Raw genomic sequence first — 18,255 nt, 5'->3', positions numbered from 1 at the left:
ATACTCCTTGATTTTTAGCGCTTACTGAGGTTATTTCAGTGATATTGCCCTTCGGGCAAAATGAATCAGCTTTTATCTGAGCTGATCATATTTTGGCTAAGCCTTATAGCTTTTCTTTTAATAAACATGTAACCTTAGACTACCATTACACACACAGACAATGAACACATAAAAGTCAAATGAATTCTTCTGAAACACTGCAGCCAAAACAGAGTCCTCAAAGCTCACAATGGCATTTGCACTTAGCGTGTTGTAAATAGTGCCTCTTTTGTGTACCATCATCATTTTTTCTCTGCCTGCTGTGGTCAAACTTTCTTTTGGGGATTTATTCTTTTCACATAAATAGGGCATGCATTAGTCACAGATACCAACAAAGCAAATTTCCAGATCTCACCATTAGTTACAGAATAAAGACTTGTACATAATAGCTATTTGAAGGGGGTATTTTTGCTTCAGTGAGGTTTATATTGTAAATCAACTTTTAATACCATCATTATTTTTCTTTGCTAGCAGATAGTCTAACTTTCTGAGACAACTTTCAGGGATTTTGGCTTTGCTGCTAAATCGTTACATTTTCAGGCCACACGTGCCTTTAATTTAGATTGAAAGCATTGCACATTCTTACCTTCCTTTTCCTAATAGTCATCTCAATAGTCTTTTCTAAGATACAAAACAAGAACTGATCTGAGGACTCATGATTTTTCAGATCTTATTATCTATCAAAGCAGAGTCCAGTAATATATTCACTCAGCCATACTTTCTAAAGTAATTACTTAGTATAAGTATTATTCCACTACTGCTTTACAACATTCGGAGTACAGAAGTGTTTCCAGGCTAAGACATTTAGGATTAGCACCATCAAACAAAGTGAGACATGCTCTTTACTATTGCCTGAATAAGCTTTTACATATCTCTAATTCAGGTTCAATCCCTGGCATCTCCAGATAAAAGGATCAGGTAACGGGAAAGGCCTCAGTCTGAGACCCTGGTGAGCTGCTGTCAGTCTAACTAGACAATACTGATCATGCTGGACCAAGGGTTTGATTCAGTACAAGGCAAGTTCATGTGTTCATTTACATAATTCAAACATTCACTGATGTAAAACTCTAGAATCAAATCTTAATGCCTCCCATTGCCCTTGACAATCAACTGCCTAACCTTGCTATGACATCAGCTGTGCTAAGCCAATGGATTCCTAAGTGACCATAACTCCTCCTCTGCCTTCGGAACCCATCCTACTGTGGCATTGGGCCTACAATTCCTTTGGAGCCCATGGAGTGTGAACAGCCTAGATTTTTTGAAGCCACCATTTTTCAAGAGGAAATCAATGGCAATGGTGCAAAGGGGTGGCATACAAAGGAAGACCTATTGATGCATACAATATTTATCTCGTTCTACGGACAGCAAATACTGGATTCACTCATTTGGGCAAATATGGAAGGAATCTGCCTAAAGATTTCTTTGCAAACTTTTAGTAACCACCACCTTTAGCAAAATCCAGCTCAAGCTACGGAAATGAACAGACATGTATCCCATTACCTAGCCTGCAAATGATCTGTTCCTACTCAGCTATGAGATTACTGCTTTCTAGTCACAGCGCTGTTACAACTTGCTTGCTTACCCACAAGCCATGCCAGAAGTGTCAGAAGGGACAAAAAGTCATTTGATCATCATGTCAGTTTAACTGGTGCATATTAAATTGCTGCATGGCGAGCGACTCCCTTGCTCATCATGAATACCTCATTGTTTTCTATTAGATTCACCCTGACTGAATGTTCCCTATTGCCAGTGGTTACAAGATGGTTACGAATGAAAGGCAATTTAAATCCTCTGCTGAACTTGATTCTACTTCAGCGGGTTGGCCGGCAGACAGTGTAGATGAGTGGCATCTGTCTGGGTGAATAAAGAGCACACCAGAGGGAAAGCTTTCATAACTTTGGTGACAACCCCCTACTGCTTGAGTTTCAGTTCATTATACAAAGCAGGGGGTGGAGTTCCTTCAGGGACTGGATTGAAAGACATTCATGCTTAACAAACACTCCATCTATTGCACCCTACTCAGTCACACTTCCCCTCCCTTCCTTGGTATGAAGACACATTCTTTTCAAAGATGCTAGCAGTGTCAAAAACAATATTTTGCTGTCATAATCAGAAAAAAACTGCCTTGCTGAGGAAGAAAAATGTTCTTCCAGTTCATGTGAGATATATAAGAATCCTCCATTAAAGCGACAGAACAGATTGGAGGTCTCGTTTGGCAAATATTTGCTGAAATCCACATCCTACGATATGATAATGTTAGCCAATGAATTGGCTGTAATTACACTTTGAAAACAAATCCTTGTGCACAGAAATTTCCCAGGGCATAAGGATTTGTACTGCAACTACTAACTAGATGGCCAGTTGGTCAGCTTTCACAGTATTTGATCACTTCTTTGGGAGGGGACTGCTTTAATTCATCCCTCTCTTCCACAGGTGTTTGATGCAGAGCAATTTCTTGATTCTTCGTGCATTTGATCCAGTAGTGATCATGGCATGTGCAATCCATATGTTGATATTTAAAAAATCTGTGCATGAGCTTTTAAAATGGATCCTAGGTTTAATACAGCAAGGGGGAGTCATAACTGAGCATTCTTTGAGGCGAGATTTTTGATTCTTGGAGCATTCCTTGCCACATGGGGAAGTGTTGGGGTTAACTTTACACACTTCAAGAAAGCATCTTTTGAAGAGGCATGAAAGCAGTATTTTTCTTTTAGGTTTTTATTCTATTAATTTTAAATAAAACGTATCCGTCCTTTTTCCAGTTCTCCTATATGCTGGCCATTTCTCAGCTCTTTTCTGAGGCCCAGACTTCATCCAAGTATATCAGGTTTTCAGAAAGTAACACTTACCCTACCACTTGCTTTAAGTAGTTTACCTGAGCCTCTATATATTCTTTATCTGAACGTCCAGAGATCTTTCCGCCTGCTTCCACATACTCTGTCGGTGTTGGAACGCCTAATCATATCATTGCACATGTAAAGGATCTGTGATCCATTGTGTAAAAAAAAATTCTTATGAACTTCCTGCACATATTCTGTAGCCAGTTTGGAAAGCCTTAATACCTCTGAGGCTTTTATTTTCCAAAATAGTAAAACATTAAACAATAAGCATGATGAACTTGCCAAAATATTTTGGCAACCATTTCATTAAAGAAAGGCAAAGCACAAATACATCCAAACTGAATAAACATGTACTTTTTCCAGAAACTTATATATAGCTTGGGGTGGGGGGAGTCCTTTTATCCTATAGCACAATCCTGAACAGAATTATGCCCTTCTAAACCCCTTGAAATAAATAGACATATAAGGGTGTAGTTCTGTTTAGGATTGCACTCACTGAGTTTATAATATGCTAAAGTAATATCTTACAACATAAACTGGAGTTATTATTTTGCAAAGGAGGCAAGATCTTATCTCAAGGGAAATAATCTGCATAGCTCTCATTTTATACCATATAATTACTCTTTTTAAAAAAAGAGGTAGTAGTAGTGGTAGTAGTATACTAGGAATGTTATAATTTTTCACTGGGTGTATAATGTAATGAAATGTCAAATGATATGACATTTTAAAATAATTGAATGATCTTCTGATCTTGGAAGTTGATTCTCCTTAATAGTCCAAAGATGATCCTCACTCATGACCACTGTTTCATGCCATGGTAATGCAATGTTCAGACATGTGAAAGGAGGATTACCTCAGGACCCCCTAAACAGGAGTCAACAATGGGGAGAGAAGGTGGGGCAGGAAGAGGCATAGAGTGGGGCAGGAAGAGGCAACTCTGTCCCTGTTGGTCTGTTTTTGAGAGGAGGAGACTTGTCTCCTCCTCTCAAAAACAGACCAACAGGGACAGAGTTGTAGAACACATTAGACTTTACTGAACAATGAATCATGATGAGGTCCAATAATAGGGTTGCCAACTCCCTTTGTCTGGAATGGCTCCTGGGCCTTTATGAGCCACTCCGTGGGGCCATAAAGAGACAGACTGAGCCATCCATAGTACAGAATAGACATGGGCACGAACGGGGAAAAAAAACCAAACACGCTGTTCGTAGTTTGTTGCCGTTGACAAACATGAACAGACGAACAGTAACGAACGTGTTCCATTAACGAACACCGGTGTTTGGTGTTTGTGGGGGCCAGAACGACCCCATTGGACGTAGAGAGCCCATATTCACAGGAAGTGATCAGCAGGCTCTCCTCCAGCCATCATCCAAGTTTGGTCAAGATTGCAATACGGATCTTGGACTTATACATTCCCAAAGCTGACCCCCTCAGGAAACTCCCATTCGATATAATTGGAGCCACCAGTTGACTTTGGCCCCATGTACAAGCGGTGGACTCGAAGGTGGGCTGCCTCCCCTCTAGGGGGTGGGTGGTGTTGCTGCTCACCAACGGCACCCCCCATGTTCCTGCCCACCAGGCCTCCCAGAGGCTATTTTCCACCTCGGTACAGAGGTGGGTGATGTCTGCGGCCACCGGCCCTGGTGGGCAGGGGGAGGTGGTGGTGTGCCCCCTCCCTCTAGGGGGTGAGGTGTGTGGCCACTCACCAGCAGCAGCACCCCCCCTGTGCCCACCCGCCAGGACTTAGAGAACTTGATATTTCCAGCGTAGTTCGGAAGGAGGGTGATGTTTGTGGCCGCCAGGCCTGGGGTGCTCAGAGAGGAGGTAGTGTGCTACCTCCCCTCTAGGATGGAGTGTGTGGCCACTCGCTGGTGGCACTCCCCATGTGCCTGCCCGCCAGGCCTCAGAGAACTTGATATTTCCAGCATAGGCCGGAAGGAGGGTGATGTTTGCTGTGGCTCAGGGAGGCAGTGGCGCCGCCTCCCCTCTAGGGGTGGGATGTGTGGCCACTCGCCAGCAACACCCCCCTGTGCCCACCCACCAGGCCTCCCAGAGGCTACTTTCCACCTCGGTATAAAGTTATGGTATAGGCAGATTTCTCAATAGACAGGTGCATAGCTGTATGGGATAGATGTATAGGATAGAAGGATGCATGCATACATTGAATACCTGTATTGGATTGTGATGATAGTAGGTTTAATTGTATATGGCCAAAGGCCGTCACAATACAAAGTTAAAAACAGTAAAAATAGAAATCTATCTTATAAGCATAAAATACAGCTATTAAAATAAATAAAATACAATTAAAATGGGACTTTAATAAATACCAAATAGTTTTGAAAAAAGTTAGGTTTCTGAGGAGACAATCTTGGCCCTAATCTTTTTTGCCGCTATGGCAAACAGGGATACTCTACTAGTGACAAATGAATCAGTATCAGATAACAAAAAAACTAATTTGTCAATATCAGAGGTAAAGTTACGCCCCACTAACAAGTTAGCAAGAAATTTAGCTCTAACCTCTGCATACATGGGACAAAATAAGGTGTAATGTAGAAGGTCCTCAGGAACAGAGGCACCACATATGCAGAGATGGAGAGCCATTGGGGTTTGATGGTATCTTCCTGTAAGTAAAGCCATCAGCATTGTTTGAAAGCGCAGGGAGGTAAATGATTTTCTGAGATTTTGGGATGTAATACTCACTAAATAAGGAGATCTAACATGTATTGGATTGACAGGCAATACAGATAATGTGTACAGGGATATTGGGGAGACAGGTGGATTGCATAAATATCTGCGTTATTCCATCATTAGAAAGTTGAAAGGAAAGAAACAAGGGTGGGAGGTGGGGCCCACCCCTAACATGTAGAAGCGGAGGCTCATGTGCCGGCCATCGAGGCGGTGGAGGATGCCTTCCCCCACATCGTAGAGGAGGCATCGGTTCCCCTAGGAAAGGGGATTGTGGGCATACAGGTAGGTGCCCTCATGGGGAGCTGTGGGCTGCCCCCTGCATCACCCACTGACCTGCCTTCACAGTCACGGCAGTTACAGAGAGGCAGAGGTCGAAAGAGGGACCGGGTACTTGTACAGGAGAGGAGGATAGAGGCTTTCTGGCTGCATTGTGCAGCAGGACCGGGACAGAGGACCCCAACATCCACTGTGTTGGATTGCGCAGACTGCTCTGGGAGAGGCTTGTCCACCCGTCCTGTGTCAAAGTGGAGGCTGTCGCCAGCACCACTCACCTTCCTGCCTTTATGGAAAGGGTGGGAGGGACCCATTCCCCCCTGCTCAGAGGGGACACCTGGTGCTATGGAAAGGGGGGCACCGTGCGGTACAACCCTATCAGCAAGAGCTTTGCCAGTTTGGTGTAGTGGTTAAGAGTGCGGGACTCTAATCTGGGGAGCCGAGTTTGATTCCCCACTCCTCCACTTGAAGCCAGCTGGGTGACCTTGGGCTAGTCACGGCTCTCTGGAGCTCTCTCAGCCCCACCCACCTCAAAGGGTGTTTTGTTATGGGGATAATAATAGCATACTTTGTAAACTGCTCTGAGTGGGCATTAAGTTGTCCTGAAGGGCGGTATATAAATCAAATGTTATTATTATTATATTGAGCTGCTCCTCGTGCCCAAAAGCAGAAGCAGCAGACAGCACCGACCTTCCTGCCTTCATGGAAAGAGTGGGAGGGACCTATTCCCCCCTGATCAGAGGGGACAGCAGGTGCCATGGAAAGGGGGGTACCATGTGATACAACCATATCAGCAACAGCAGCAGAGTTGTCCCTCATGGTCAAAAGCAGCGGCAGCTGACATCACCCACCTTCCTGCCTTTGTGGAAAGGGTGGGATGGGCAGGACAGGAGAGGTCATTGAGAGGGGTCGTTCTGGTTCCATCCAGAGGGGAAGAGGTTGAAAGAGGGAATGTCCAGGACCTTGTTGGGGAGAGGAGTACAATGGGTTGTTTGTCACAGCCACATTGCAGAGCAGGACCAGGAAGGCCCAAAGGCGGCGGCAGTACCATGGTAGTCTCCTGTGCCCAAAGGCAGCGACGGCTGACATGACCCACCTTCCTGCCTTCGTGGACAGAACAGGATGGGCAGGACAGGAGAGGTCGTTGGGAAGGGTCGTTCTGGTTCCATCCACAGAGGGTGAGGATGAAAGATGGACTGTCTGGGAACTTATCAGGGAGAGGATGCGATGGGCAGGACAATTCATGGGAAAGGGTTGTATTGGTGCCATCCAGAGAGGGAGAGATTGAAAGAGGGAGCATCCAGGAACTTCTTAGGGAGAGGACACGATGGGCAGGACAAGTTGTGGGGAAGGGTCGTATTGGTCCCATCCAGAGCGGGAGAAGTTGAAAAAGGGAACGGGAACTTGTCTGGGAGAGGAGGACAACGGGTTACCAGCTATGGAAGCAGCCCCGAGAACTGAGGAGGGCTGGAGCCCGCTGCACAGTAGCTTGGCCTAGAACCAAAGTAGACTTGGAGTGGCTCAGAGCCCAGGTAGGTCCAGGTCCAAGAAGGAATACCCAAGTAGGTTGAGGTTGACCTTGATGAAGGTCAACATGTTCACCAGGTCCAGGTGCAGATGTGCGTGGCGGGGATGGAGAAGGTCTCCCAGGTGGGAGAACACCCACTTGCTCTGCACGCTGGTGGGAGGGCAGGACAGGATGTTGGTTGCCACAATGGACAGGTCTGGCCATAAGGCAGATTTACTCGGCCAATACTCCAAGGGGTTGGAGTGTGGGGGGCTTGGTGTGCTCCGTGAGGTACTCTTGCACCATAGCCCTACCAAGTCCTCCACTGTGAGGGATGCGCCCACCGTGTTGCAGCCAACCACACAGCCCACTGATGAGGCCCAGAGATCAAGTGGGGCGGTTTGGGTGGGTCTCTCCTGGTGTGGTTCTCTTCCCAACTCCTCCCCCCCCTCCTCCGCGGCCCACCCCTCGCCCCTGCCCAGTTCTTTCCATCCTGACTTCTCTTTCTGGAAATGGAGCACCGCTGTGCGGAGCTCCTTTTTCCAGTGCTGCATCTGACCTGCCCACATGGCGATGCTGCCCATGATCCGGGGGTCGCACAGGGAGGCCATTTGGTATAGCACCTCATGGAGCAGAGGATGCAAGCACTCTGCCATGCATGCCTGGATCTTCCTCACAAAGTCCCGGACCCTGGGGAGCAGCTCTTTCTCGTACTCGAGCTCCTTGTCCAGGAACTGGTTGAGCGCATGGATCAGGGGGATGACCTGACCCAGGCTAGCCTCGTACAAGCACAAGAGCTCAGTGGCCTCCTTAAAGGGTTTCAGCATCCAGGACATCTGGGCAAGGATTCCATGGAGCTGAGGCTCAGCTCCTCTCCCCTCCACAGAACATTCATGGATGACAGGATGTCCTGCAATGGGCCCTTCTGCTCCACCAGAGGACATAACATGCCATAGGTGGAGTTCCAACGGGTGGGCAGGTCCTGAAAGAGTTGGTGCTCAGGGTCTCCCCTCCCCCGCCTCTAGAACAGCTCGCGAAGTTGATCCTGCGAGTGAAGTGGGAATCGATGCAGCGGCAGCTGTCCAGCAGATTGCGCTTCCACAAGGTTCCCTCATCCCAGCTGTCCCTTGACTCGCTCCCTAGCCGAGCACGTCCCTCATCACCAGGTGCAGCTTGTATGCCATGCACACCAGGCCCGGGAGGGATGCCTCTTTCAGAGCTACCAACATGTTGCTTCCCGCGTCCTTCACCATGAAGCCACGGACAAACCCTTCCGCCCTGGCTGTCTACTCCCTCAGTGCCGCCTTTATGGTGGTGGCGATGTTCTTCCCACTATGGACCTCGTCCATCCCTTGGGCCTGAAGAACTGCCTGTAGCCCGGTGTCAAGAATGACACCTTTTTCCGGGTGCCGGTTCTTGGCCTGGGGCGGCAGAGGTCCTCTGGTTGCCACAAGTGGGCGGTGATGGCAAGATAGCCATGATGGCAGCCACTCCAGAGGTTGGCTGTGAAGTGTACTGTATGGCCTTTGGTGGCCGACAGCTCCCTGAGCACCATGTCTCGCACAGAACGGTAGAGGGCAGGCAGGACTCGATGCCTAACCGTGTGCCATTCCATGGGGCAAAGTGCTGAAGCAGCCTTTGGAAGCCAACACCCTCCATGATGGATAGGGGGAATCCTTGCAGGGCAATCATCTCTGCCATGACATGAATGCCCACCTCCTGAGTGCTTGACCTCACCCTTTTCAACGGCAGTATCCCTGACCCCAATGGAAGAACCTCCTCAAGGGTGGCCTGCCTGACCGTGCCACTCCCACCAGCAGCACCCTTGGCGCAAGGCTTCTTGCTTGGGGTGGATTCTGGTGACCATCCCACCTATCCCGGTTCAGAGGAGCTGGTAGCCCTCTGTCTCCCCCCCACTGGATGTTTCGCTGGCCGAGGATGGAGACCACAGGTTCGGGTGGCTCGTCTTCAGGTGCCTAGTCAGGACCCTAGATGACAGGTGCTTCGGGTCATTGCTCCTGCTCTCCAGGCCATCATAGACACGGCACCGCACCACACGGGGGTCATTTGGAAGGGCCTAAAAATGCCTCCATACAGAGAGTTTGAACTGTGGCCCATTAACTGTTCCAGGAGAGGGAGGACGAAGGGTTACTGGCTGGGCCAGAGAGCTGGCAATGGAAGATGGAGTGTGGGGTGGACTGCAGGCAAGGACAGCACCGGGAGTTTGGGATGGGGATGGGATGAATGTTTCATCGGACCTCAACCATTCCTCCATGGATCCCTCACCCTCCTCCTCCTCAAACAGTTTAAAGAGTTCCTCTTCCCCCGGCAGCAAGAGCTCTTCGGCTTCCTCCACAGCTCCCACAGGTGATTTTGGGGGAGCAGGAGTCTCTGCTGCCCCTGAGCCCTGCCTAGTACTGCTTCCTGTGGGGCAACTGGGACAATCTTTGCACTTCCCCCCATGATCACCCTTGGCCCCCACCCGAAGCCTCATTGTGTCAGCAAACAAGAATTAAGGAGGAAAGAAAAAGAGAGAACACTGTGAGCCGAGGTGCCCACTGAGCTTGGCCTCAGGGCCTGGCAGCAGCCCTGGAACCAGAGGGAGGGGCTAGAGCCCTAGCCCAGCACTCCCAGAAACCTGACCAGATCAGGCACTGATAATAATCAATGTGAGCCCTCAGCCAAGGTGCCCACTGATCTTGGCCCCAGGGCCTGGCAGCAGCCCTGGAACCAGAGAGAGGGGGTAGAGCTCTAGCCCAGCACTCCCAGAAATCTGACCAGATCAGGCACTAATAATGAATGTTGTTTGCTTTTGTACTTTTCTTTAAAAAAAATGAAAGCTGGGAATTCACAGAATCCACTGCATCTATTGTTACAAGAATAGGTCTATATATCGATATGAAATTGACAATATTTTTTTAAACAATTGCAGAAGCCCTCCTGGCCTAGGGGACAGGAGGGGTGATCACTTCTGGTGTCAAAAAAGCAGTGTGGTCTGAAAAGCACATCGCCACTGTTGATCTAGGCCTCTGTCCCAGCAGAGGTCAGTTTGCCCCACCAGTGCCAGCTTTTGCTTCCTGGTGCAAGGTCAGCCAAGACAGGCCTATCTTGTGAACCATAGAGTGGGGGTCACAGTCATGGGTGGAGGAGTTGCTCCCCTTTTATGCTTCCCCATGCAGAGACTTCTCCATGTGTTCATTTTCAATGTGTGTTTTTTTAAATCAGCCTGTAACATCACTGATGCTGCCACCAATGATAACAGCACACGAACTTGAAAATCCTTGTCCAGGGTCTGAGCCCCAGCCCCCAGACTTGACAAGAGGGAACAGCAGGTCAACCGGGCTGACGGGCAAACAGAGGGAGCAGCCAGCAGCCAGCAGGTCAACTGGTCAGCCAGCAGACAGCAGGTCAACTGGTCAGCCAGCAGACAGCAGGTCAACTGGTCTGACTGGCAAGCAGAGGGAGCAGCCGGGGGACAGCAGGTCAACCCCTCCCATGGGCAAATAGAGCCAGAACCTGCCTGTGCCAGGGGCAAGGGGCAAAGGCCCAGGGCCTCAGGAGGCAGGGGGAGACAGAGAGAGGCCAGCAAGTCCTACTCCCCTGGGGAAGGAAAGGGGACTAAGCAAGTCAGAAGGGGACAAGGGCAGAGGGATTGGGGACCCAGCAGTCACCCACCCAAAGACCTTACCTGAGGAGGAGAAGCAGCAGCAGCCCCAACAACCCAAAGCCACGCCCCAGCTAGAAAATAGTAGCCTGGCCCAGGAGTTGCCAAAAGCCAAGCCACTCCAGGTGGGGCTATTGGAGGCACTCTGCAGGAAGCCCTGGGCAACCAGCCAAGGAGCCGCAGCTGGACCCACCTTCAGCCATCAGCTCAGCCAGGGAGGCCAGGCTGCTAGCCAGGGGACTGCAGCTGGACAGGCCTTCAGCAATCAGCCAAGGCAGGGAGGCTGGGCAGCCAGAGAACAAGGCACAGCTGGTGCTGGTCAGTGGGGCCAGATCAGCTACCCCAGCTGCAACTGCTTGGTGCAGCCCAAGACCAGGCTGGAAGAGGGGTGGGACAGTAGAAGGAAGCCCTATAAAAGCTGGCTGGGAAGAGCCCTGAGGTGGTGGGTTTGAGTAGGAGTGATGGAGCAGAGTTGGAGTGGAGAGAAGCCAAGGAAAAGGCAAGAAGGAGAGTGGAGGCTTGAAGGAGAGTACTGGGAAGAAGAGATGGTGGAAGATGCAGGGGGTAAGCAGGCCAGGTTGAGCAAGCCAGCGAGTGGATTGAGAGGGAGTCAGGGTGAGGTATACTGCCCCTCCTTCCACAGAGCAGGGTCCTGCAAAATCCCTGGCCCCCCTGTGATGTCAGGAGCAGACTGCCCAGTGCCACACCCAATGGCAGCTGCGGCAAGCCCTGATAATCCTGATTATTTAAGGCACATGCAGAATGAAACGGACTCCACAATTGGAAACATGCTGAGAGAGGGCGCAGGCAGGCAGGCATTACAATATTTGTACCAGCAATCCCCTCCCTCCCAATTTTTCTCCTGCTACTTGATGGAGCACGCGTACTGAAGAACTGGACTGGAAGGTTTGTGTCCCTCATGGAAGGCCCATTATCCCCACACAGACAGGATCTAGTTTTGTGTGGATGTGTGTAATAAATTGTTTCTTTACTGTGGAAAATCGTAAAGGTACAAGTCACTTGCTTACAGATTTGCGGAGGAGGGAACAAAATTTAATATTGACCAGTAGTCCTTGAAATCAGAAAGCAATATACATAACTGCATTGTAGACAAGGAGACAGCAAGGAGACAGCTACACCTTTTATCCTCTGCCCATGCTGTTAGTGCCCAGCATTAAATGTATAGAAATATTACTAAATAAATAAAAGGTTGAAGAATTCCCACAACAAATGCAGCATGAACAAATGAATATAGACACTGCACTCAGATTCCTCAGCTAACCCCTCAGGCTTGAGGTGACAACCCCAGAGAAAGAGAGATTTCAGATGGGGGGTCTGTACAACATTTCCCTCTCTGAAAGGGAAACAAAAGTCAGACTGAGGTCACAGTCAATGCTTGTTTGTTCTTTTTTTCCTCCAAGACAAGGACAATAATAAGGTTGTAGAAATACCAAAGGAAAAGGGAAAAATGTCTAATCAGAAGACTGAAATGGATCTTGCCTCCGGTTTCAACAGAGATGGGAAAATTACAAAGAAGGATGTCCTGCTGAGCCTGAAACAGGCTTTTTAAAAAATTCACAATGTTTTCTATCTTGTAAACAGGTTATTAACTCGGATTTTGAAAAGATGAAATGGTGGAGGCTTTGGTCCTATCTAGCTAGAAGAACTTGCACGAGTCACTTAAGCAGTCTGATATTTTCCAACCAAATGGAAATTATTGATTTCTCATATTCTGAAAGCAATTTGGATTCTCAGGAGGGAAACAAGGTACAAAAAAGGTTGGCTTGTGCTTTAATATAGCTGGTGTGAGTCGAAGTTGCTTAATGAAAGTTACTGGAGGGTTGGGGATCTAGAGAAGGATTGTGGTGCTAGCAATACCCATTATACTTTGAGAAGAAGCAGGCTGACCAATTGTGGCCAGATCAAAAGATGTTCTTCATGCAGGGCCGGATTTAGGGTTGTCTGCACCTGGGTCAACCCAAGCCCCATAGCCCCCCCCCCACACGTGCAAAGCACACACGCTCTCAGCACTGTGTGATGATGTCACTTTCATGACATCATCACGTGCCCCCCCCTGGGAAAAGCATGCCACCCTGCTGCTGCTGGAGGGAAGGGAGCACATGACAAGCCAGCCGCCCCAGAACACGGAGCTCTGCAGAGTTGGTGGCGGCCACATGGGCGGCTGAGTGGAGGGCTGGAAGGCCGCCCATGCACATTTTCCTTCCCCGCTGATGGGGCAGCCAGCTTGCCACGTGCTCCCTTCCCTCCAGTGGTAGGTAGCGCTGGTGGCACGCTTCCAGGGGGCACCCTGCGCTGTCGCCAGCTGCCCCATCAGTGGGGCAAGCTAATGGCTCAGCGGCCTTCCAGTCCTCCATTCAGCCACCCATGTGGCCGCCACCAGCTCTGTGGTGTGCCGTGTTCCGGGGTGGCCAGCTTGCCGCCCCCTCTTTGGCGGTGCCAGGGGCACTCCACTGCCTGCAGAAACTGAAACCCAGAGCTTGGAGCATGCTTCCTTTTATAACCAGAGGTCCCATAGAGCAAAACAGGTCTGTGGTTGGCAGTCAGAACTGCCTAACAGGGTTTGCAGGGATGAGATTGGAGTTCCCATGGCTATAGAACACCCCCCTCCCCCCTGGTCTTTGCTCCCAAGTAACCAATTTGGAGCTCCACACTTGGAAGGAAGACCTGCCCATCAAGCTAAGTTGGTCTTAGATTGAGGTTTCCAGGGCAACAGAAGGAGTGCAGACAGAGTTCAGGCAGTCCCTGCCTCCGTTGCCAAGGGAATTGATTGAAGGCACCTGACTGTCTCGCTTCACGAACAGCGGACGAACGCATGAATGAGGCTTGCGGCGACCACTTGTTTGTTTAAAATTGCGCCTCATGAATGGCTTGCTCACGAACAGCCGATCGGGCTTTTTGTGGCTTTTCTTCATTCGTATTGCTGTTCGTGCCCACCTCTATTTTGGGACTCTGTCTGATTGCTGAAGGGTTTTCTGCTATCTGTTTTGTGATCTGGACCTGGTCATCTGAATTGGTGCCAGCCCAGGATTTCTTTCTCTGGATTGCGAGACTTTGGAACCTTGTTTGGACTTGTTTAGTTTAACTAGGGCTGGAAGACTGAAAATCTGTTTAGGTGTGTTAGTCTAGTTATCTAGTGTTTATAGTTTTCCTTTCTGTTGCACAGTTGTATCTCTGTATCCGTTTGCACTTCTGTTAATAAACTCTTTGGAGTATAACATTGTGTGCTCTCTTTAGGAATTTGCAAGCTTTAATCTGAATCCAGTACTTTGGCTTATTTTGGTCTCAGCTTCCCAAAAAGTTGTTTTGTGGAACTCAGTCTGCAAAGTGGTCTACCTTGCAGGATTGACTTCCTGATTAAAACCTGGAAGAGCTGGGAACTTGTCTCTTTGTTCCTCAACTGATAGCTTATGCCAATAAAAGGTTTACAATGAAAAAAACCTGACAGTTTAATCAAGAGAGATTGGTGGAAGCTCATTATCCTGGAAGAGAGGACTCACTCCCAGTTTTGAGTGTTTTGCTCTGTTCCTCCCACTCAAGGAGGCTTGTGGATACAGCCGTTCCTGGCAACTCTGATGTACACTTCCATAACAAAAGTCTGATCAGCAAAAGTCTGGTCAACAAATGAGGACTTTAAGGGCATCATTCAGCAAAGAACTCAGCCACGTGTAAAATTTCCCATGAGAAAAAAGAGGTGGTGGTTACGGTAGCAGTACACATTGCTGATTGACAGTGTAGTGTGTGTGAGGACTAGGATTGCCAGGTCCTGGTGGGAGGAGGACGGCCCAGCTTATCTCCCTGCACTGACACGATAACATCACTTCTGGGAAGTGACGTCATTGGGCACCATGAGAAAGCACTTGCGTGCTTTGCAGTGGGCCCATTTGGGCATCAAACGGGTGTCTTGAGCTGGCATGATGACCTCAGTAGCGGCGTCGCTCTGGCACCATAAGTGTGCCCAGGAGCCCATTTCCTGCTTCCCCCCTCCAGCCAGGTAAGCAGTATGTGTATGTGTGTGGGGGGGTGGTGGTTAAAGGTGGGATCAGGGAATCCCCCACCCCCACTGTGGGAATGGGATCCCTAGCAAGGACTGATAATATTAAAACAAGAGCTCTAATGTTAGAGTGGATTATGCCACCATGCAGACTAGGCCACAATTGCTCCAGAGGGTTAAGCATTTATGAATGCTGAATGCACCCTCATGTTAACAAAGAAACCCAGTGAGCTTGTGGCTGAGCTGAGAAATGAATAGTGAAAGCCTAAGCAGCAGTATACTCTTCTAAGTCCATTGTAGGGGTGTGCAAGGAAAAAACTTTCGGCTTTCTTGTTTCGGGATTACCCGAAACAAGATTCTCTACCGGCATTAGCCGAATGCCGAAACAAGAATCTCTTTCGGGATTCGGGATTCGGCATTATTTCGGCATTCTTTCGGGATTCTTTCGGGTTTTTTTGCTGGGAAAATGCCTCCGTCTTTCAGGACGCCTGGAGGAGGCATTTTCCCACCAAATAAGCCCAAAATTGGTGGGGACCTTCCTCTAACCCTTCTCTAACACCCACCCAAGTTTCAGACAGATTGGACTTTGGGGGGCCATGTTATGGCCCCCCAAAGCAGGTCCCCCCATCCTCCCATAAAGGAGCATCTTCTTCATTATTTCCTATGGGGAAAAAATGAAGAAGCAGGCTTCCTTTGCCAGGGGTGGCATTTTGCATGCAAAATGCCCCCCAGCCCTCAGGGGCCCTTCTCCCACCCCTCCTCCCACCCCCCACCGAGGCTCAGCCTGCTCCCACTTGGGGGGGCCATTTCATGGCCTCCCCAAGTAGGTGCTCTAATCTCTACCACTGACAGCTGGGGGAGGCTTGTGTTGCCAGGGGTGGCATTTTGCATGCAAAATGCCCCCCAACCCTCTGGGGCCCTTCTCCCACCCCTCCTCCCACCCCCCACCAAGGCTCAGCCTGCTCCCACTTGGGGGGGCCATTTCATGGCCTCCCCAAGTAGGTGCTCTCAGCCCCTAAAGTCCACCCTTCACAGCCCCACACAAACCCAATTCCCCCCCAGCTGCCACACACAGACCCAAATCCCCCCAGTAGCCCCTCACAGACCCAAATCAACCCCCACCTGCCCCACACCCACCATAACCCCAGGAACAGGCTGGCCTGCCCTCCCCTTTTGGGAACCCCTAAACTCTCTTTCCCAGGGCAGTTCTGCACAGACAAGGGGTGCCACAATGGTGGCAGTGCCAAATCGTCCCTGGGAAAGAGCACCTGCCCTGGCACACAGACAACCACCCCCCTGACCCCCCCACCACCCGCAGAGAAGGCTGGCCAGCCTGCCCCATTGTTCCCTATGCTGGGAACCAACCTCCCATCAAAGAAGGGAACACAGACACACAATCATTAAGTTTAAAAAACCTTTATTTTCTCATTTTCAAATTACAAGTGGTCAACAAATCACAACATATTACACTTATTGTCCCTCATAGCACAACACAACACAATTAACTACACATCAGAGAATCTTAAACACATTTTTTTTTTTGAAATGGACAAACAGTAAAGTTTTGAACATTACAACAGGTCACATAGTGAGCGGGCACAACAGGGCATGGAAACAGAAGATGATCATAATAACTACCAGCCTAATACAACTCTCCCTCCATAAAACGACTTAATGGGGGGGAACCACTGCAACAAAATCCCCCCCCAACCCTCTGGGGCCCTTCTCCCACCCTTCCTCCCATCCCCCCACCAAGGCTCAGCCTGCTCCCACTTGGGGGGGCCATTTCATGGCCTCCCCAAGTGGGTGCTCTGCTCTCATCTCTACCACTGACAGCTGGGAGAGGCTTGTCTTGCCAGGGGTGGCATTTTGCATGCCAAATGCCACCCTCACCCTCAGGGGCCCTTCTCCCACCCTTCCCCCCACCCCCCACCACATGCATTCCTTGACAATCAAGAAATCTGGAGTTAAATATAATGTGCATGTAAGTCCCTCAAAGACAGAAGCAATATGACCCATTTGATTTCCACAACCTCAGACACAATTAGGGATCCGTTTCCCCTTGGTGGGGGATCCCCCACTCTCACCTATCACCCCGAAGGGGGAAAGTCAGTGAATGAGCCTTCAAGGTACGCTCCAGGGGCTGCTGCCGTGATGTCACTGATGTCATCTGGCTGCCCTGAGAGTATGCCTGTGCTTTGCAGTGGGCTGATTTGGGCCCTGCAGGCCAAAGCAGGATCCCTTGTGGCCCAAATCTGCCTGCTGTGAATTGTGCGTGCTCCCCAGCCTTGTGTGATGATCACATCACTTCCTAGAACAGACATCATCATGCCAGAGCATTGCCATTAAATGATCATGCGTGTGTGAACAGACCCTATGTATCCTGTAGGCTTCAGTGATGGTATAGTAATGTTTTCACTCACATTATAGAGAGAGAGAGAGAGAGAGAGAAGGGGGGGAGGCACTGAAGCTAGATTATTTCTTCTATTTTACTGTCCCCTTCCAAAGCCAGGGTGGCATTGGCACAATGCCCCCCTCCCCCCGGCCAGAGCCTTAGTACCAGTATGCATTGACAGGCCCATGCATCATAGTCCTTTTTGAGACCCAGCCAAGTTGTGTGCCTTTTGGAGAAAAATGTTCAAGTTGCTGGTGGGGGTATGAACAATTTTTAGATATCCACTGTAGTGCAATGGCTAGAGAGTTGGTCTAGAATCTGGCAGACTCTGATTCTGTGCCTTGTAGGCTTGATGGATGTTCTTGGCTCAGCCTAAGTAAACAATTGTGTTGTGTTTTCCAGAGGCAGTCTAGGTGATTTTGGGGCCCTGGACAAATGTTCTTGACGGGGCCCCAGAACCAGTGCCGCCCCACCACTGGCTCCTTGCCAAGGCCAAGCAATTTGGCAACCTAGGCCCCAGATAGAGTGGGCAGGAGTGCGTTGTTTCCTTCCTCCCCCCCCCTCCACCCCCTCATACAACTAAGAAGGCCATCGGTGGAGTCACTCCAATGTGAGGCATGGAGCAGCTGTCTATTGTTAGCCTGGTTGTGATGAGGGTGAAACAAATCAAGGGAGAACAGCAATGTGTAAACCACTCTAGGTTCCCATGGGGGAGAAAACCGGGGCATAAGATAAACCTTTAATTTGGTGGGGAGGGGGTATATACATTTTATGTGTATGTGTCTGTATGTTTTATGCATTCAAATCACTTGTGGTGTACTTTAGAATTATATTGAG

This window comes from Eublepharis macularius, chromosome 11, assembly GCF_028583425.1.
Source record: "Eublepharis macularius isolate TG4126 chromosome 11, MPM_Emac_v1.0, whole genome shotgun sequence".
In the NCBI taxonomy this organism is placed as follows: domain Eukaryota; kingdom Metazoa; phylum Chordata; class Lepidosauria; order Squamata; family Eublepharidae; genus Eublepharis; species Eublepharis macularius.
Note: the sequence above shows the minus strand (reverse complement) of the source record.